Below are 21,486 nucleotides of genomic sequence, written 5' to 3' on the forward strand. Positions count from 1 at the left end.
ACAGAACTATTCTCTGTTGATCTGTAATAAAATACTTGCTATCTCATTCTGAGCCTTTCTGTATCTGTGATGAGATCTGTAACACTGGTAACTCAAGGGAGAAACCATCACTCCTCTTAAAACTGTGTTCTAGTAACAGTGGAAATGCATGCTGTGTTTTACTTTCACTGTAATACAAAGAACGCATACACAGTAAACCACAAAATCAACCTAGTTACTGAATCCATGTTTCTCCAAGTTCCTGCCAAGCTGTGTACTTGGAAACCTAATTCCTATGGAATGGGGCTCCTCACAAGTAAAGCAGAGACAGCACTGGACTCTACCCTTGCACTTGCCAAGAGACGAAGCAGTGCTGTATCAATACCAAGCACAAAATATAATGCATATGCAAGATAGCAATATGCAGAATTTTTACTGTTCATGTGACACAACAGGGAGTGCTTCGCTTACCATATTAATATAATTACAAACAAGTGTTGACACGATGTGTAGGAACAGGAAAGTAAACGAATTAAGAAAAGTGATTTTTATCTCAATCTTGTTATGTACCAGAGAATGTCTGTTAGGTGTCTTTACAGTGATTGTTTCCAATTTAGAGGTCTATTATCACTGATGGTAGTTCTCAGCATACATCTTGGCACTAAAAGTAGATCAGTTGAGCACTGCAGCATGCTGTAACTGCTTTTCATTAACACCTTGCCTTTGAAAGTTTGGCACAGGCCTGCAAATTGGAAGACCTGGACTTGCACCTATGTGTTTTCATCCTATGCCATGAACTAATAATTTCTGAAAGATTTTTGTTTCTTAAATAGAGGAAAGCGATTTTTTTTATTATTTCCTTTGAAAAACTGAAGTCTTTCCAGGATGGCTTACTCCATATGAATAAGTAAAGTCCAGAAACAAAACAAAACAAAAAAAAAAACACAAAAGAAAAAGGTAATAAATTGGAGCAAATAAGAATATATGTTCAGTGACAAAAATGGGTAAAGAAGGTCTTTGGCTTTTCTTACCAATTTGTGACAATTCCACTTTAACAGAATTGAAAAACAAGGTCTGAAACCTTGAACCTACAGTTCCCCAGTAAAACTTTCTTTTCTGGGGACAGGAAGCTAAGTGAAGTTTCAGACATTTTAATCCGGTATGATCAAAACCAGGGATGTTTTAATAAAGTCTGATATTTTAATCAGACCTTCCAGCTACATTCTTTGATCTGTGTTTCCATTGTAATTGAATTAATATATTGCACCAAATTCATCCAGAAGTCTCAGATAGTTTGGAATGAGTTTGATATGTGTATATTAAGCAACCCCATCCACCCAAGTACTTGGAACTGGAACATTACATGCCCCTTTTTAATTTGTTTCGTCACGTATGGATGACCACACTTGCCTAAATAAGCTATAGAAAAAATGATGAAATTGAAAACATGAACTATCATAGGAAGGTCTTAAAAACATTTGTTAAGGAAATTACAACCTTTTTCTTTATAAAGTATTCCATATAATTTAAGAGCAAATTGTATTGTCCCTATACAATGCAATAAAATACCTCGGTAAGAATGTGGAAGTTATATTAATCTCTATTTCGTCCTAGAGGTATAGAAATGTCATTTCTATGATGTTCTCTACAGTTATTGCTGTTAAATTCTGCAGTGGGTTTTCTTTAGGGAAAATGACATCGAGTATTAGTGAAACCCTCCTAAAGGTGAAATATCTGTGGCAGTCTTACCTACGAAACATAACTGAGATCAGACAAGTATTCCTATGCTAATAAAAGCATGAACTAGGAACCCAACACACCTGCATCTTTTGTCTCTTAAGTTCAGCTCTAACATTTCAAGGTTCTTCCAAGTTTATATAAATTTAGCCATGTATTAATAACTGAAATTTAAACAGTTAAACTTGATTATAAAGCCTAAGAAAGGAATAGCTGGTGCAAACACATTAACACATGGCTTGTTTTCTTTACAATGTTTACTAAACAGATTTTATTTCCTGATATAAACATCACTGACTGGCAGAAGCACTGCCAACAACAGACATCATTAAGCTGATAGAGGCTGTTAGTGGTTACCTCAGGCAGAACTGACCACATAGCTTATGGGAATATAGTTTTCACAGTGCATACCTAATTATATGAATCATAGAATGGTTTGGGTTAGAAAGGACCTTAAAGACTATCTAGTTCCAACCCTCCCACCATGGGCAGGGACACCTTCCACAGACCAGGTTGCTGCAAGCCCCATCCAGCCTGGCCTTGAACACTTCCAGGGATGGAGCATCCTCAGCTTCTCTGGACAACCTGTGCCAGTGCCTTGCCACCCTCACTGTGAAGAATTTATTCCTAACATCTAAATCTGCCCTCTTTCAGTTTAAAAGCATTTCCCGATGTCCTGTCACTACAGGCCCTACTAAAAAGTCTCTCCCCATCTTTCTTATAAGCCCCCCATAAGTACTGAGAGGCTGCTATAAGGTCTCCCTGGAGCCTTCTCTTCTCCAGGCTGAAGAACCCCAGCTCTCTCAGCCTGTCTTCATGAGAGAGGTGCTCCAGCCCTCTGATCATCTTTGTGGCCCTCCTCTGGACCCACTCCAACAGGTCCATGTCCTTACGTTGGGGACCCCAGCGCTGAGTGCAGCACTGCAGGTGGGGTGTCACAAGAGCAGAGTAGAGGAGGAGAATCACCTCCTTCAACCTGCTGGTCACTCTTGTGACCAGGCTCAACATGGCCTGACAACGTGTGCCTGCGGCCCAGAAACCCAACAGTATCCTGGGCTGCATCACACATTGCCAGGCCGTGTCGAGCTTCTTGTCCACCAGCACTCCCAAAGCCTTCTCCTCAGGGCTGCTTTCAATCCATTCTCAGCCCAGCCTGTATTGATACTCGAGGTTGCCCCAGCCCAGGTGCAGGACCTTGCACTTGGCCTTGTTGAACTTCATAAGGTTTGCATGGGCTCACCTCTCAAGGCTGTCAAGGACCCTCTGGATGGCATCCCTGCCCTCCGGCGTGTCAGCTGCAGCACTCAGCTTGGTGTCATTGGCAGATTTGCTGAGGATGCACTTGATCCCACTGTCCATGTACCAACAAAGATGTTGAACAGCGCAGCCCCCAATACGGACCTGAAACCATTCTGTGAAGCGACAGACAAAAAGCTATAAACCATGCTGGTCTACCTACCAAAACCCAAGACATGAACACAGAGCTAGATCCCAGAAATGGCACTGGGGTCTGAATCAGCAAAGTGACACAGGGTTCAGAACTATGTGGGCCAAGCCTTTTTTCCCAAACTGCCACGTTTCCCACTTTGAAATAAAATAAAACCTGATTCAATTGAAGGGATGTGTTTCTGCTATATTTTAATTGGGATATTATGATTTAAAGAGTGAAGTGAGTGAGACCTGTTGGGTTGGAGACACACAAACAGTTCCAAGTCAGTAGATAGTCCTGAATATCATTTGCCACCTTCAGAAATAAGGGCCTGAGCTAAATTCTGGAGAAACAAACATACCCATCGCGATTAGCTCCAGCAAGGTGAAGGCTTTCTTTAACTATTCTGCCACCGCATGGCATCCCCCCAGCTCACTAGTCTTACAATACTAGCTGGAATAAAAAATTACTCAGTTTAATAAAAATGAACAATAAAACCAGAGCTGGTCTTTTGCATGGAAAAAGGGTCTTTTTTCATTCACTTCTCAGGGTGGGACCAAACTGCCAGTTTCCCAGATTCCTGCTGCCCCATCTGCTCTGTTACAGTCTGTGAATGCAATAAAATGTAGATTCAAGTAATGTTAACATCCACATATCTTGACAAAAGTATTTCATTTCTTGGTTCATGATTTCTAGTTTTACAATATTTCTAGAACTGATCTGTCTGTAATTCACAAAAGATTGATGTGTTCTGACATACATTAAAACTAACGGTAGGACCAGGACACGTTTACATTTATGGCAATGCAGTTTGAAAAGTAGATTTTTAAGAACATAGTATGTTAGAAAAATACTTCTGCCAGCTTGGTGGAGGTTTTTGCCTTATTTGAAATTAGAATTTATGAAGATTATTTTTGGGTTTTGATTTTTATTCTATCCTCTTTACGGAGTTTTCTTTATCTCACCAGAGAGATTTACTGAGGATCATAAGCTGCAAAAAGACTAAAATGGCAGAAAATCTCTCACAGTTATATTGCAACCTTCTAAGTCCCATGAAACACAGAAGGTGATCTGTGTCCTAAGGAAAATAGGAAATTATGAGGAATCTGAAGCATCCTGTGCTATTTCAGTTGAGCACAGGACAGCTGGAAAAAACACATATGTGAAGGAAGTGGCTGTCTGATATTTGCCCTCTATTCTAATGTTCACTTTCTCTGCTTTCTTTAGTCCCTCTTTCTCCAGCTACACAAGATAACAATTTCTAAGAACCATAAAAGAGAACAGAAACACATGCATTTAATTGTCTTATAAATTGAATTATGATTTATGACAGGTTTTACATTTCACAAGTAAGATATTATGCAAATTCTCAGCAGACCCTTTCATTTGAAAGCTTGCACAAAATATTTGTGGTAGCTTCCTACTTGATTTTATTTCTGAAATAGATAAACTGAACACATGTACCTGTGTCTCAAAGACCAGGCAGTGCCTGCTTAATTATGTTCAAAAGTCTAATCCCTGAATTATGGAATGCAGCATAATTCATTTCTACATTAGCAAAAGTGTGCTTTAAAAGTGATGGAGCATTCCTCACCATATGCTTTATGGTTCTTGCATTTGCATTAACAAAGAAGGAACAACCATCTTGAATATTTTAATAGCTGGATATATAGCCACAGATAATTTGTCTTTCTTAACCATCCTTCCAGACCACCTCAAATAAAATCTAACTCATTTACTGTATCTGCTAACATATAAAAATGGAAGTGTATTACTGTACTTAGGTTAAAAACAGTTGCCAATACATACCAACTAATCAGACTGAAGATCCACCTGGACAAGCGTTTCGTTTCTGACAATGTCCACTAAACTCTGCTACGCTTGAGAAAGAGAGGAAAGACAAGGCAAATACTGAGTTATACTTCCCTCTACTGTACTCTTGCAGCTTCCAGCAAACTGGCTAAGGGAATTCATGTAGTAGGAGGTTTCATCTGCATAATTAAAACCCCTCTTAGCATTAGCCCACTGTTCTGAATTGATTGTAAAATGTCACATCAATTAATTTCTATCCAGCTGGGCTGGATCATGTATTGATCCCCTCTAACAGGAGGCTGAGCATCAGAATTTGAAGCAGTGGAGTGATAGGAGTTGGCACACATATTCCTGTTTTGTAGCTGCATCTTCTGGGGTAGGAGATAATGGTACAGTGCAAATAGCACCGCAAGGCACACTGAGATGAATGCTTATAAGAAAGACTATGGAATAGCAATGCCTAAGGTGTGTGCTTTGAACTAGACAGAATAGTAGGGAAATCTGTCATAAAATATCCTGGGTATCGAGGGACTGAAATGCATTTTACTGCGTTCATCTCATCTAAATTCACTATGCCTGAGCGTTTCACATCCACAAAGTTTTGTTGAGGATAAGGCTCTTGGACAATATTAGGCAAATGCATTTTGGGGGTTTGGAAGCTGCAAAATAAGCAACTTCCTTTTCTCACTCATCTTTGTCTAAGAGAAAAAGAAGAAAAAGTAGTTAGCTGTTTAACGATTCAGTCACCATATTGCAAAATGCAATGTGAAGAGGGTTATGATGCTACTTTGGGGTTTTCCTGTTTGCCTAGCAGACAAATTCATACTTCTGTAAGAGTCACTTACTACCACTCCAGAGCAACACTTTTTCCCTGAGTGTGCATGGAATTCATTCCAGGGCAGCTGCTTACAACAAAATGTAAAAGGAAATACCTTTAAAACTTTGTCAGTGAGATGTAAGCAGGACACTGTTTTTTCAATACTGCCTCTTCCATGATGGGTTTTATCCTGTCCATTGGTGTGAAGCAGAAGGACAAATAAAGATAGAGAGACCAGAAGAAGAGTGGTGGATAGGTGACTGATTCTTCAGAGCCTGGGCTATCATTTTATAATGTGTTTACAGGTTTGGTCAGGGATTTCCCATTCTAAGCACGTTGTGCTTCACTTCAAAGTTACAATCTATCAATTAGAGTATTGAATGGTGATGGAAGGCAAAAATCAGAGAACAGGATTTTTGAGAAATGCCCTTGGTGCATTGGAGCTATAGAGGACTACAGAGATTATGCTAATTCCAAAACCCCAGTAGGGAGGATATTAAGGCTATGCAGCTGTATCTGTCTGGATAGGGCTACATGTTTTCCCCCATGCTACAATTACATTGCCAGCATCTGTGGCAGTGACTGTGCATGACAGAGACAGATCAGAGCACTGAGCAAGTTCAGGAGGGAGCTATGGTGAAATACAGGTAGCCAGAGCCTAAGTAGCAATATGGGATCACAGGAAAGTACTTCCCCTGCTGCTTCCTGGAATGTAGCTGGACACAGCTGATCCTTGTCTAAATTCGCCTTTAATCATACTCAGCATTACCTTAATGTTTCCTCTGCTGCTTCTGTTGACTGAAACAGATGATTTGCATAGAGAAGAGTAAGATTTCCTAATTGTGATCAGGCTGCCCAAAAGCTGCTGGATGTTACACAGAGGTGCATGGGTAGATGCCAAAATGAGGATTGGATAAGTTCTGCATCCCCTTTTTCAACCCTCATTTACCTCACTGAGTTTAGGATCTTCAAAAGGCCTCGGGAAACCAGGCCTTTGAGAATCTCATCTTGAAATGAAAGATGTTTTTTAAAAACAGGATTGAGTGCTCTGCATTTTCCCAGTGAAGAACATTGTCTTCTCCTCATTCCCCATGAACACATTCTTCGGTATGTGTTTAGGGTATTTGTTGTACCTCTTGCTGCCTTACCCCAGGAGCACCAGTGACCAAACAGTAGGAATTTGTCCTGAAAACTAGCATCTGCAAAATACATCTTTTCCTGCAACATTTTTCATGGAAAAAATATTGACACAATATTTTCATACTATCATGACTAATATCAAATGCTCTTCTCAGACATTATTTGAATTGTTTGGGTTGGTTTTTTTAAAAAAAGAACTTCTATTAATACCATATGGAATCAGATTAGTCCTGCTGCTAAAATGTTCACAAAGAAGGCAAATCCTTCCATCTTCTCCTGCTCAAAGCAATAGCAAAATAGACATAAGCTGTGTGCTTACCAGTTTGCAGGTGATAGAATTCAAGGTCATGTTGAATTACTAATCATCTAACCATCGCTTGGCAGCACACAGCCATGCATGCAAAGCCCACTCCACTGGGCTGTGTTACAACAGAGTAGTGGTAATGGGGAAGAAAAATATTTTTTTTTAAATACCGATAATTTTTCTGGAGCTCACACTGTATTTACCCCATAATTTTAAGTACAGATTAACTCTATAAAAATTTTCTGGGTTTCTGTACTGTGTCTTTAGAATCAAAACTCTGCCACAGTCAAATCAAAGTTTAAGTACCCACAATTAAATCATGTTATTCAAAGTTTTCAAATTCTTAAGTGTGATGCGGTGGGGCATGTCTCAGGATTAAAACAGAAGAACTCAGTGGTAACTGCTCATTTATTCCTGTCTTTGCTGCCAGGCAGAAGAAATAATATGCGGTAAATCCATGGCTTTCCCTCACCACCAGATCACATGGGGTTGGAGCTTTGCTCCCAGATCGACTGACATCCATTGCACAGGTCATCAGCATCATCTTGTGCAGGGGAGCATAGGAACATGTTCTCTAGCCACCTGGGCTTTCTGTTAATGCATGGGGTTGCTAAAGTGTAAGATAAATGAACTCTTTAAGTTTATATTCTACCAGGATTTAGAAGTTAGGCATGTACCTCTTGCTAGTGAGGTGTGACCATTTGCAGGAACGGTTTTAAGGGACTTCTGTAGCATACAGTCCTGCAGAGAACTGCCCTGTTTTTATCACTTTTCAGGCATACATGCCCACAAAAGGGAGTAAGAATTTGAGTTCCAGTTAACGGCTTATATCAAGTACTTGGCCTGGTGCCACACACATCCCACAGTTCTACAGTTCTAATGTTTTCCAAAATTAATTTCCCTTTAAAAAAAAGTATCTCTAGTCCTTCTTGATTATGAGGGGAGGGGGAAGTGTTAGCTTTTGTATCCATTAAATTGCCTGAATGAGCCCCAAGATAGAGGTTGCTGACATTTCTTGAATGAAACGGATTTTTTCCCCGAATCTGCAGTTTCAACGAAGTGTTCCTTCACAACATGCTTTTTTTGCTAAAAAATTTTTGGAAAAAATCTGGAGGCATTATTTACTTCCTAATTTTATCAGTCTTATCAAAATTTTAAACCAAAGAAAAACATCATTTTATCTACCATCCTTATGTATCTGGCTTAGCCTTTTGTAATATATTTTAATAATATTCTAGTATAAAACTCAAAATAGGATAAATTACAAAAGTCAGCATCAAATACTTCTGTCCTATTAAATGAAGGAAGTCATCACAGCTTTCTGGACTTGAATGCATTTTTGCCACATCAGCTCCCGCCCCAAAAAAGTTAGGGGGTTTAAAATGATAACAAAGAAAGTCCTTGAGATGCTAGAATTCCCTAAGAAATTGCATTTTTTTTTATGATCAGCTTTTTTCAAACAATATTTTGGCTGTATTTCCAAATACCTGTGCTTAGCATTGATGTTATTGGACTGTTGACAATATTGACATTTTTAATTAGTGCCATTAGGTTTAAGGGTAAACAATTAAATTGTTGTTATTTTCAACAAAGCTACCTGGCTTCTCTGCTTATCCTATGGTCCCAAGTGCCTCCCAGCTCTGTCTAATTGAAAAAAAAATGAGACATACCTAAGACAATAGCCAAATTATCTGCAGAAGTTCTCAATATAAAAACCTGCAAGATAATAAGATACTGAGGTTGTGGCTATAGCATTAAAGAAAAAAAAAAAAAGGTAAAATTAAAGTAAATGCAAGCACAGTGCACATACTACATCATTCATCTGCATTCAGTAAGAGTCTCAGTTTTAAATATATATTAAGCTGCTACACAATTTCCTTTTTACCAAACCAGATTGTGAAAGTACATCTAAATTCTTCTGCAAAATTTATGTTTCATTCTGCTGTAAAGCACAAAGAGCCTTAATGCACAACTGACAAATTTTCATGTTCTTGTCTGGGGAACAGTCTTGAAATCATTAGTCAGTTTGCCAGCATAAGGAACATAACACAGAATCTGTGAGATGCATATGGTAACAAGTTTAAGTCTTATGACCAATCTGGTTTTTATAACAGTTTGTGAATACCTTTAAAGTAAATTAGATCTATTAATCTATCTCTGATTTTGCATAGGGTTTTTATCTCATATCAATTGTTTCTTTGCAGATTTTGATGTTTTCTGTTTTAAACATATGTGCTGTGATTAGAATACCAGAATAGATAGGGATCATTAAAATAACATTTATCATCTTAAACTGTTATTGTTGGGTTTGGAACATATCTGGTCCTTTTAATGTGTTCTCCTTAAAGAGAAATAAATGACTTCATTTTCCTGGGCAAGTCCAATCTGTTCTTGAGAAAGCCTTGCTTTAAAGCTGCCTGTACTCTCTACTTGGTTCTCGTAATGCTTTTTTTTCTTGCATTTTGTTTTGCCAGTGTCCATCTCCAGGAAGTCAATTTTGCCTGTGACAAGACTGACACGTGGCATACTGCAGGGAGATTTGCATCTTGTCAGAAAGGCCTAGTCCCACAAGAAAAATTGTTTGTCTAAAAGTGCACAGCACAGCTTTCATTTGCTCTAATTAAAGCATAAATGTCATTGTTCCAAGGTTCTTTAAATTAGGTTTATTAAGCTATATGCCACATTTTGGAATGCAATTAATGTGTGGCTAAGCTTTCCATTTCCTTTAATGTCACAGGGGATGTATTTGATATAATGTTATTTAATATTTTAATAGAAACTACAGAAACTGAGATTAGGCAAGTTTTTTATACATTAAAAACTGAATAGAACTCAGTGAGTCAACTTTTTTTCTGGCAAGAGTAATTTCTTACGCATGTTATATTCCTTCTGTATATAACTTACATTTCAAAATCCTGCTCCTTAATATCAAGGATTTATAGATAGTTCACCCGGTTTATGGGCAAGATCAATTTTGTTTGTAATTACACAAACAATAACATTCACACAAGTGTCGCGGGTGGTTATTTAAATTACACAAATGTCATACAGATGTAAACAAATGCCCAGATTCTGCTTTCACTGTGCAGATTGGACTGTTTATTAATCTATCAGCTGAGCCACCGGAATCAAGTATATTAGTCTGAACACAAGGTTTAACTGCATAAGTAGAAGAATCAGGTCCCAGAAAATTTAATGGATTTGTTATTTTAAGAGACTGACTAAGATGACTTCATAGACCAGTTTTATAGGAGGTTAACAGAAGTGCTTGCAGGATCACATGCCATGAAATGTTTTCATTAAAAATAAAATGTAAGGAACAAAATGCCAAGCTGTAGCATTACAGGTTGGGGCATGGCTCTCCCAAAGTGGACACTCACCTATGGAGAGCAGCGGGATGCAGACTTAATAGCCAGAAATGCTAGACTCCAAGCCCTTCACTCCTGTGAACGAGTAGGCCTGCAGGATCAGTTCCTTTGGGCCTCCAGAAGTTCTGAGGAAACCAGATCATCCCACAAATAATACTACATCAATTTCTTACTGTCCACACAGTACTCAATTACTTGCAAAGCTCGAAGTCAAAAGGAGGCAACAGGCAAGGTATGGGACCAATGCACCATGTAAAATCCCCTGCCATTCAAGCTTGCTTTTATTGAAAAACGGAATTTCACATCACATTTCTTAAAGTATCTTCTCTACTTCATGTTAGTATTAAATGAAATTCTGCAGTTCTGGCATAATGAGCAAGTGCTCATTAGTGTGAGTGGTTTAAAGTATGCAGATGCAAGACCTTCTCATTGTAAGGAATAAGTATTAATGAACAGTAAAATGAGACTGAGGTACTGAATATAATTTAAATCACCAAGAGAGCAACCCAGCGTACAGGACTTGTGCTGTATGAGCCACAGAAAAAAGTACCAAAACTGACCAAAACATTTTAAAAAGCATAATGTTACTTAACTATTAAGAGCTCTTGCTTATTTGCTTCAGTAATTTTGCATCTCTATTACCACACTGTTAACACACAGAGTGTATTTGGCTGGTGGCTGTGCGGCATTGAGATGTTCTGTCTGTCAAGACTTACACTTTGTGTTCTTCATTTCCATCAAGGACATTGCTAAGCTAAGAAGGCATTTGGGCTTGAAATTACGATTCATACAAGTAACCATTACTTTCCCAAAGGGTCCAAATCACAGAAACAGAAGCTGCAGAGAGAAATGAAGAGAGTTGCCCATCTTACCTCTAAGTTAATGAAGGAATAACATGTCTGTTAAAGTAGGTGCAGTGCTTAGGACAATGTAATTAACATTTTTTCTGAGTCTGTTCCATTGATGAGTAAAAGGCTGATGTAAGGTCAGAAACAAGATACAGATTAGTTTATTAGCAATAATAATTTTTCAGTCCATTAATCCAGTTTCCCTGAGGAGAAGGCAGTATTTAGTAATATCTAGATAAATAAGAAGTTTAACTTTGGATCTACAGAAAAGCTCAAAACCAATTCATACAAGGGAAACTATCATTTGAATGGAAATAAAAAATCTGAGATGTTGAGGCAAATACACCCCCTGCGCAAAGGGTGAATACAAGGTAAATAAAAGATCTAAGATGCAAGGGTAAATACAGTCCCAGTGCAAAGATTTCTGACTCATCACTAATTGATATTTGTAATGAAAAAGACTTTAGGATCCACAAAACTAAATTCTCGCATTGGTTATGTCATCTCAGATATGCTTCTTAGAGACAAACAACAGTGTGTTAGTAAGAGCTTGCTAAACCAGTGATCCTTAAATATGAGGAATGCAGAGACAGTGATTTTGTTTTATCACTGTCTTATCTGGCAAAAATAAGAAATAATATCTACCCAGACATTAATTTGGCTTTGACACAAACCAGCAGAAAGTCAAAAAGTATTTCTTTCAATCCAGTGGAATAACATCTGACCAGCATTTCCAGAAATGCCTTTTCAAAATCCCCTAATAAACTCAGTGGGTTATGAAGTCATGTTGGATAGCAGACACAGAACAGCAAGAGGTAATAATGTATGTTGTTGGTTTTATTTACTTACTTATGACACAAGATTACTGTTGGAAAGCATGCTGAAAGAAGAAAATGCAGGGACAGATACACCATGTTTCTATCCTATGGAACACATTGGAACAATATGGGGAAAAAACAGGGAGCCATATTGTCAGAATGGTATAAGTGGATGAAAGTAATTTCTTTCTGTGGAGTACTGGTTTTGAGAATGGGTGTCAGAAGACAGAGCAAATACATTTTAACCTTGATATACAGTGAGCGTTAGGAGTGTTAGACAGCTGTGTAAAAATATATTTTAGAATTCTATTGGGGCTAGAACATCCTTCCCTCTATCCAGCAGTTACACTATGGATCAAAATGAAGAAACCTTTGTTTCATGCATATCAAGCTGCTATGTTCAGTGAGGTACTGTGAAAGAAACATAAAAGTAGGCCCTCCTGATTCTACTCATGTACTGTCTCCTGATAATAGTCAATATATTGTTCCTGTTGTCAAATAGAAAATGAAACTTAGATGTGGACTGAGAGTCTTAAATACCTCCAGCAAGCTGTAATGAAGTTCTTGGTAATCCATCCTACCTATTTGAGCCTATCACCATTAACGTATCCATTCAGATATTTGTTTAGCCCTTATCTCTCTCTCCCACGTTCTGTGTCACTTTTCAGCAAGGCACAGATTGTAAAAAATTTATATCTTGCTGTCCTTTATCCAGCTATAAATGACATCAGTGTTAACGGAAAGATTCCAAATTACATCAGAGATCTGAGTGCTTTTGATTGTTAAAAATGCTTCATTATTTATTTGTAATAATTTTTTCCCAGGGAAGAAGGCTTTGTTAGTGGTGAGATCAAGTAATTCCTTACATTTGAAAACAAAACACAATGCTTGGTCCTGTTATGCTGAATAAGAGTACAAAAAAAGGAAGAGAATTCATGGGAAAAGGCCAAGATCTGTAGATGGAGCCGAAGCACAAATGCATCAGAAATCCAGAAAATCTCTATTGATGGAACATAGTGAACTTTCCTGAAACCAGTGTGCTGCTCCCAGTTCTCACACCCTTGAACTGATATCCCCTGGTGTTGCAGAAGACATTGTTCCCATGTTTGTAGCCCCTACACAAACATCTCTGAATGCAGCATATTTTTATTTTCTTGCTAGGCCCAGATGTCTTCATGGGGAAAAGTCACTGAGGGTTATGGCTGGTTCAGGGCATTTGACTATTAAAATAACCATGCTCACAACTGACTCTGCAGTCCTACCCACCCACTGAACATACCTGGCAGTGTGTCAGAGTAGGCCGTCAGTACTGTGCAGAGCCAGAACCATTAATCTCATCTTTTTTTTCAATCACCCCTCAAGACTCACTTTTTCCAAGTCCACGTGTTTCTTCCAGCGAGGATGCTGTTGAGTAACAAATCGGAGCTGTAAATCTGTGACAGTTTAAGACCTGGCCTTCCCGTGGATTTCACAAGGCTGTCAATGCCTCCTTTGTGGTGGCAGTTTCTTGGGAGCAGTCCTGAGCCTTCCTTTTCCCTGCCTTGGGCTGAGAACATGGTTGGCCCTTAGCCAAGATGCAGAGAGTTGCTTAGGTGGATGTTAATTTTTAAAAAGGCAGATGAACCAGGATAATATGTCACTCTGAAAACTGTGGCACAGTATTTCTGATAGACTTTATAATCCTCTGCTGCATGAGCTAGCATAGTTTTATCTTCAGTGGAAACATTAAGCTAGTTCTCTATGGGGATGGGAAAAAAATGAGCTGTTGCATTGCTTAATACTCCGTGCTAACATTAATCCGTGGGTGGACTTGGACATCTGAGCCTACACTGACACGGACTGGGGCAGATGTGTGCCTATAACACAACTGGCACACACTCATTTTGTTGAGGAGAGAGGGAATGGACTCAACTATACCATCAGGGTCTGTTGGCAACTGCGCAGCAAACTGAGTTATTGTTAAGGTCCACTGGGAGAATGTTAAGCACCCATAAAAATGTAATATTTATTCCAATATCCACCAAGGATTCAGTCCAAAACGGTGATCATTCGCCACAGCTTAGAAGCATATTTAGGGCTTTGTGTTCCAACTGCACATACTCCAACATGGGAGTCACTAATGGATGATCTCTGTTCTGCTGTGGGCTATGGCTTTTATACTGCAGAGGGATTTTGTCTCAGAAAACTTAGTATTTTCCTGAAGATTTGAACAAGAAATTCCAAATTCAAAAGCAGTAATTCAATACTTAAATGAATTCCACTTGGATGAGCTGTTGTTATTAATTTGTAGCAAATGTTTTTGTAGGATGTAGTGGCCAACTCATTGAGACGTTAAGATAATGACAAACCTTGCCCCATGGGGACTGCAGCTTGACTGACAAGCCACAGCAGATAGACAAGACAAATCTATGGGATGGGGTGGGAGGCAGGCACAATAGGATTCCAAAAAATCCCAAACAAACCCCAGCCAGGGAATCAGCTTCCAAAATATTTATTAAGGTTTTCAGGGCTTCAAAGATAAAAGTCATTCCAAACATAAATGCTCATCCCACACAGACAATGCTTGTACTTACATGCTGTTGTCTCAGTGAGGTTCCGTTTTCAGTAGAAAACCTTGTAGCTTTTGAAAGTAGTTGCTGGGAGTTGAGTTTGCAGATGCAATGTTGACTGCAAAGTAGTTCTGCATGTGGAGTATCACAATTAATTTACCAAAGTGCTGACTATGGCTTGTCTTGGCCTGTAGGCTTAGTATCGTCATTAAAGAAAGAAGGAAAAAGAGGAAAAAAGGAAGGGAAAAGAGGAAAAAGGGAAAGGTAAAGATAAAATAAGGAAGGGAAAAGAAGAAAAATAGAAGGAGAAAGAAATATGTCACAATCATGTTCAAACACAGTGTATTTTTTAGAGCAGTTTAACCTAAAGGACTTACTTTGCAGACAATTTCAATGCAATATATTCTTTTACTTAGAGTTTAAGCAGACCTTGAAGACTTTTCTTTTTCCACCTGCCAACAGTGGACAAAAGCACCAGCAATTACAGCAGCGTAGCCAGCACGCACTAGCTCGATGAATATTACTTCATGAACAATATTAATGGCACTTTACAGATCCTTATAAGTAAAGGTGACAAGAAATTTCTCCACTGCATAAGAAAGAACAGTCTGGCAAATTGAGGAAATATTAGCACCAAAAAAGAAGAGGATGCATTACAAACTATGAGGGAATTTCAGATCCAAAATCCAGTTTTAGAGTTTGACCTCTTCCTTGCCCACTGACAGCCAAACCCCATCAAAAGCCTGGGTATCAGATAAGTACCAAATCCGTATGGTCATCAGATATTTCTAGTTCACATATGCCCAGGTGCACTAGGATTTACTTCCACCTGCTGCTGAAATAAGCACTGTGCGGGAGTGAGGTTCAGCCCACATTTTCCCAGTCTGTTCAGTTGTCTCCATCTTTGGGCTCAGCTGCATTCCCTTCCTTTTTCAGACTCTTCTCATCCCCAGGCAGCTGCTCACAACCCATTCCTTCCTTTCTTGTTCCAACGAAGTCCTTTTAAGATTCATATTCTTTTTGATCTCTGGGCTCTCAGACTTGGCAAACCAGCTGTGTAACTGCCTGGGGCCTGGAAAATAGCATTTTCCCAACTGGTTATTGAGTTATTGTTATTTTAACTCCCTTGAAGTTGTTCACCCCAGGTATCATGTCTCGATCACTGTTTTGTTGCCCATTGGTTTCCATCTTCTCCCAGACTAAACAGCTTTCGGGACTTAACTCTATAAATAATCTTCACATGCACAGGCTGAAGCATATAAACTCTTCATGAAAGCAGTATACTTAATTCCCCTGGTTCTCCAAACCACAGTAGTTAAGATCAGTTATCTAGAATGTTATACTAACAATTCGCAGATTTATAGGTTAGATCATTGGTGGAAAAGGCTTCTGTGCCGCAGGGTCTCTGACTGTTGAATTTGCTTTGTAGGTTTTCTCAGCTCTCTGCTATTCACATGAGTAGAGGGGTGAGGGGGTAGGCAAGTCATCACCTGAGGTATTGCATAAGTAGGTATCTTCCTTCAAAAAAATCCTAGCAACCAGAGCTTTCATACTTTGTAAATTTACTTGCTAAATTTTTCCCTTTGTTCAACATTTTCTAGTTTTCCAACACTTCTGTTTCTTTATTTTCTCCTCCCCTCCAAATTACAGTATTTTCATACCACTTCTTCGTATAAACCATTTTAGACCAAGAATATTTTTCCAATGTAGCCTGAGGTTTCTTACTTTTTTGAATTTATTTTTAAAAGTGGGAGGAACTGAATACAAGAGAAAACTTCTAGCATAAAATGGAAAATATTTTTCAGGACTTCTTAAAATATACTATATGTGGGTTGAGCGATGCACTCAAAACAGAAAACAGTGCATCCTACTTCTTTGCCTAACTCCCCACTTCTGCTACTTACAATTAAAATGAGATACACTTAAAACGTAAGAAGACAAGCATAAATACCCGGAAGAGGAAAAATAACTCGCAAATCCATTTCCAGTTTTCTGGGGAAATGTAGCTTAAATTAATATGCATGTCAGATGTAAGAGCTGACATGTACAAACAGCTAAGTTATATGGTGAACGCCTCTGACATGATGCTAAAAAAAAAAAAAGCTGCAGTGGGAGCAAAAGAGGAGATAGTGCTGCAACAACTGCTATCAGTAACTCTATCCTGTTCAGGTCCACATAACACTGTATTAAAACCTTTTGTGTCTTTTGAAATATTGAATATGCCCATGTCCCCAGTCACTGCTAACAAGGTGACATGCTATAAGAGAAACAGTGAGAGAAAGCCCTCCTAAAGCAGCCTGGATCCATCTGGAGTTAACGTCTCCTCCTAACACCTGGTGCTCTCTTCACACTTAGTGCAAGGCTGAAGAGTTTTCTTCTAATTCAGCATCCAGGTGGAATTCCAACAGCAGGAGGTTTATGGTACTTTGTAAGAAACTGCTGGTGCCACTGCAAAATCCACCCAGACAAAGCATCTAACTGCTATATAAAATGTAGTATCTCATTGCAGATTTAGGAAATGTTCCTTTGCAATGTGGGAGAAGTATTCAGCACACTGGTATTTATAAACAGCCACACATCACAGTCACGAGCTTCTGGAGAACACATTCTTTCCAAGAAGAATGTAAATGTTAATCCACTGAAGAGTGAGTGTGAGAGACAGTGTGAACGCGTGAGTGCAGCGGTGCAGTGTGGCTGGCAGGAGCTATGGTAGAAGGAATGAAGCATGGCTCTCCGCTTAGCCGGCTGCCAGGGCTGGCTCACCTCCTGCCTCCAGTGAAGTCCATCAGCTGAACCCTCAAAACCATGGCACTGGTACAGCTGAAGGCCTTGTGAATTTGATGAACTTGCTATGTGGATATCTGAAACAGCTTCAGGTCCATAAATGTGTACTGATGCTATGGCAGGGAGAAGTCCTTTCCAGCCCTCGAAGGCTTTCTATTGAGCCACTTTTGGGGTAAGATATGGAAACAGATTTTGGGATGCCCTTGAGGAAAAGTCTGTACTATGTCTTCAGATTCTCCTAGACAATGGCACTCGTTGAAAGGAATTAATTCTCTTTTCCCTGGCATGTGATTAAAAAAAATCCATCAGTGTGGTGTGAATAGCAGAAAGAAGTAAAAGTTGTTGTTGTCAATGTGTAAGGCTTCTCAGAAAAGGTTAGAACAAGCTCTGATTCCCTTCTTAGCTGCATAGTGAATGAGAAAGCCTGCAAGGGAATTCCCATGAAGATTTCCAGCAGTCACATTGGGATGGTTACTCTGCTGCAAACAAGCTCACACTCATCAGTGATAGGAATCAGATTTTTTCTCATCTTCATTATACTAAAATATCTAGCAAACCTTGCTCATATTTTCAATGTGCAGGTCACTAAAAAAATTGAAAGCTCAGAGCCCTAAAAAACATTATTTTACAATAACAAGGCCGAGGTCTAGAGGGAATTTCAATTTGTGGCAGAGATTTAAAAACTATTTTAGTAAAGGACAGATAATCCTAATATGAGCAAAAAATAAATTAGTTCAGTACTGGACCATTCACAGTCACTTGATCATAAAACAACAAACAACTCATCATTCCTAATGTTATTCTTCTCTAGGGAACTGAGCTTTTTGTTTGCTGTAATGAACTGCTGTCATTGAGCTCTAACTTTACTGGAGTAGAGCTTTTTTCTTAAACAGCTGAGAAATGAAGATTCTGATTAAAAAAGATGCTTGCACTGAAATAAATGTGCACATGATATAACCAGGTCCTTCTATGTATGCAAAAAAATTATATTCTGTTACTTTTCTTTTATATTGTATTTTTCAAGGAAAGGCATTTAATTTTCATTGCTAATACACACTGGACATAGAAGATCAGATGGCAGATATTATAATGAAGTGTTCTTTGTTTACAAAAAAAAATGTGTTCATGATTTTTTAATAGTGTTTGACAGTTTCATCATAAAGAAATGGAAGTCTCAACCGGAATTGTTGTTCGTCATATGCCTGAGGCCTGAGGTTGATTTATTTTGTCACCAAGCTGAGCTGATTTTATTGGAACTATAACTGAAACTTTTCTTGCATCCTTTACTATGACAGTGCAATGAATGAAATCCTAATGCACCAGCTGTATCTCTCTCAGAAAACTCCTCATTATCTGAATGCAGACTTTTCCTCCATTGCCTGTTAATCTTTAAGGCTGTAATGTTTTATAAGGAGCTACATGTAGTGGGTAAATCAAGATATAGGGGTATATTTGCTCTTCTCTCTACATATAAGCTCTGGTCAGAGCCGATCATTTGTGCCAAATCAACCACTGACATAGAACAGACTAATATATAATAGGTACAAGAGCAAAATAAAAATCCTATTTGTGCATCTTCATCTCAGGACCATAGTGAGGTTTGTGGTGTAGCTAGATAATAAGCCCACAGGTGTAATTTAAGTACCGTCTTACCAAACACATCAGCCAGAAAACCTCAGAGATAATAGTTCTTGTCTAAATTGGGCTTGGCACGCTGTTTTACAGCACCCCTTGGAAATCACAGAGGATAAGCCTGGAAAATTATTTAATCTAATGAAAAAAACTGGGAGCACGTTAAGTGCTGCCTTTCATATAGCCAAAAAATGCTCTACAGAAGAAAAAGGACTATGACAGCAAAACCGAGACATGTCCCACGCAAAGCCCATCACCTGTCGGCTCACTAACTAAAGGCCAGCTCCTAGCTTAACGGCACTTCCAAATGAGCATCAGCTCCACTGGTGTGGATTGCAAAACCACCAGTGAGTTTGGAGTCTATGATTTCTCCGTTTGGATCCTAGGTACTTTTACATCAGCAAAGGAAATCTGGGGACTTAGGGGCTGGTTATCATTTATACAGTGGTTGCTTCTAAGCACAAATCGAAACCTCAGGAGGAAACAGTGCAGGTGGGACTTTCTTCTCTCTAGTGCTAAAGACCAGTTGTAAAAGCCATGACATTTTCCCACTGAACACAGTTCTTTTTTGAAGATAAGTTTGAAGGGAGACAGAAGGATTTTTCCAATAGACATCAATTTATAGGACTAATTTTGTATTTTCACCTCTGCTTAAGCAATATGAGGTTATCTTTGAAGAAAAGAGAATCATAACTTCTCTCAGGTGTTTTTAACCTTTTCTTAATTCACGTGCCATCGGATACTTTTTTCTCCCTTGCTTCACGCTAAGCTAAAGAGAAAAACAGTCTGACTTTTAGGGTTTTTTTCAGAAATGCCTTCAGACCATTTTTCAGCCCAACATGCCTATATATATTTCCTTTGGCAATGGGGCATACTGGAAGGTCTATGGGGTTTTTTAAGGTTTTCCTGTTGTTCTCTTAACTACAGCAAGATGCCTGCTTCTTGCACAGAAACCCCAAAGCATCCATGGCAGGAAGGCATGATTAGCTCTCTAGAAAAAAAACCAAAACAGCCTTCCACTTGGCATGCTGAACCATTTTTTGTTCCAAGTCCATATTTTCATTTTGGTTCTCCCAGTCATAAATGTCTTGTGATACTGAGTAACAGCAACATAATCTGAAAATTATGCGCAGATGAATGACATCGTTCATAGCTGTTATTCCTCATCTATGACTTACACATCCCACATCTGATGCATTTTTTACCTGCATACTGTTCCAAGGGATACGTGTCGCATACAGTGGTAAATATTTGAGGGAAACCTGGTACAATGTATGACCCAATTAGCCACAGGTCTTATGATCTGTCCTGTAATAACCTATTTTTGTTTTGAGATGGTTTCCATCTCTTAAGAAGGTCTAACTTAAAATAATTATTTCTTGATTTAGTTTTGTTTCCTAGACATCTTAATTCACAAGTTTTTAGTTGTTGCTTAATACAACGCATTAAAAGCAGATTCACACCCAACTATTAACCACTTGATGTATCCAGACATTAGCTAATAAGCTAAAATTCATGTGTTGAAACAAGTTCTAATAGTCTGGCTCTGCCCTCAGAGGCCATCTGAAATGAACAGAAGAGTTTTTCCCATCTCTCTTACTTCAAGTCAGTCCCAGGTCACCAGCATCCCAGAGTAGGAACCACAGCCATTTTGACTTGGTCCCACTGAGAGACTGAGTACATCAGTTTCTGCAAAGGAACAAATCTGCTTTCAGGAGGGTTCATTAGCTCTTTGCTCAGCGCTCCCAGCCCCAGCATACAAAAACTGTAAAGCAATTCAATTCCCTCCTGGAGAAACACTGGGCTACAAAGATAACTCACAGGTGTTACTTGCTAACATTCGCTAGCAGGTTCTTTAAAGCACTGCTTGCACACCATTACCTGTGTCACACAGCCTCGGAAAGAATTATGGAACCCGAATTCCTCTCTCATTTCAGCTGCTCTAGATTAAGTCAGAAGAGCATTAATGGGACAGCATCGGCACTGCACTTGCCTTTCTCTTTGTAGAGGCTGGCTGCGTAAAAGACCCGTTTTACTAAATCCTGCATTTGCAGCCGGATTGCTTTCTCTGCTATTGCACTTCTTTTGACCCAGTCTTTTGAGTGTTTGACTTCAGCTCTGAAGAGAATGAGAATAAAGATGCACAGATCATCAGATCATACATTTTCCCAAAGACAAGGAAGAAAGAGAAGAAAACATTTCTCAGAAGAGCTCATTCAATTTTTATACTCTTGGGGGCTTTCAGGAACTGGCTACATAAAAATAATTT

At 38.9% G+C, this 21,486-nt stretch overlaps 1 long non-coding RNA gene across 1 annotated transcript; it reads right to left on the reverse strand.

Moving 5' to 3' along the window:
* Positions 1-2,009: 2,009 nt before the first annotated feature.
* LOC130153189 (uncharacterized) lies at positions 2,010-16,684 on the reverse strand. Its single transcript, XR_008823255.1, has 6 exons — positions 14,826-16,684; positions 13,532-13,656; positions 11,459-11,561; positions 10,599-10,711; positions 4,955-8,934; positions 2,010-3,752 (listed from the first exon to the last, which is right to left on the reverse strand). It is a non-coding gene; the product is annotated as an uncharacterized LOC130153189 (long non-coding RNA).
* Positions 16,685-21,486: the final 4,802 nt, after the last annotated feature.

Source organism: Falco biarmicus, chromosome 7 (genome assembly GCF_023638135.1).
Source record: "Falco biarmicus isolate bFalBia1 chromosome 7, bFalBia1.pri, whole genome shotgun sequence".
Classification (NCBI taxonomy): Eukaryota; Metazoa; Chordata; class Aves; order Falconiformes; family Falconidae; genus Falco; species Falco biarmicus.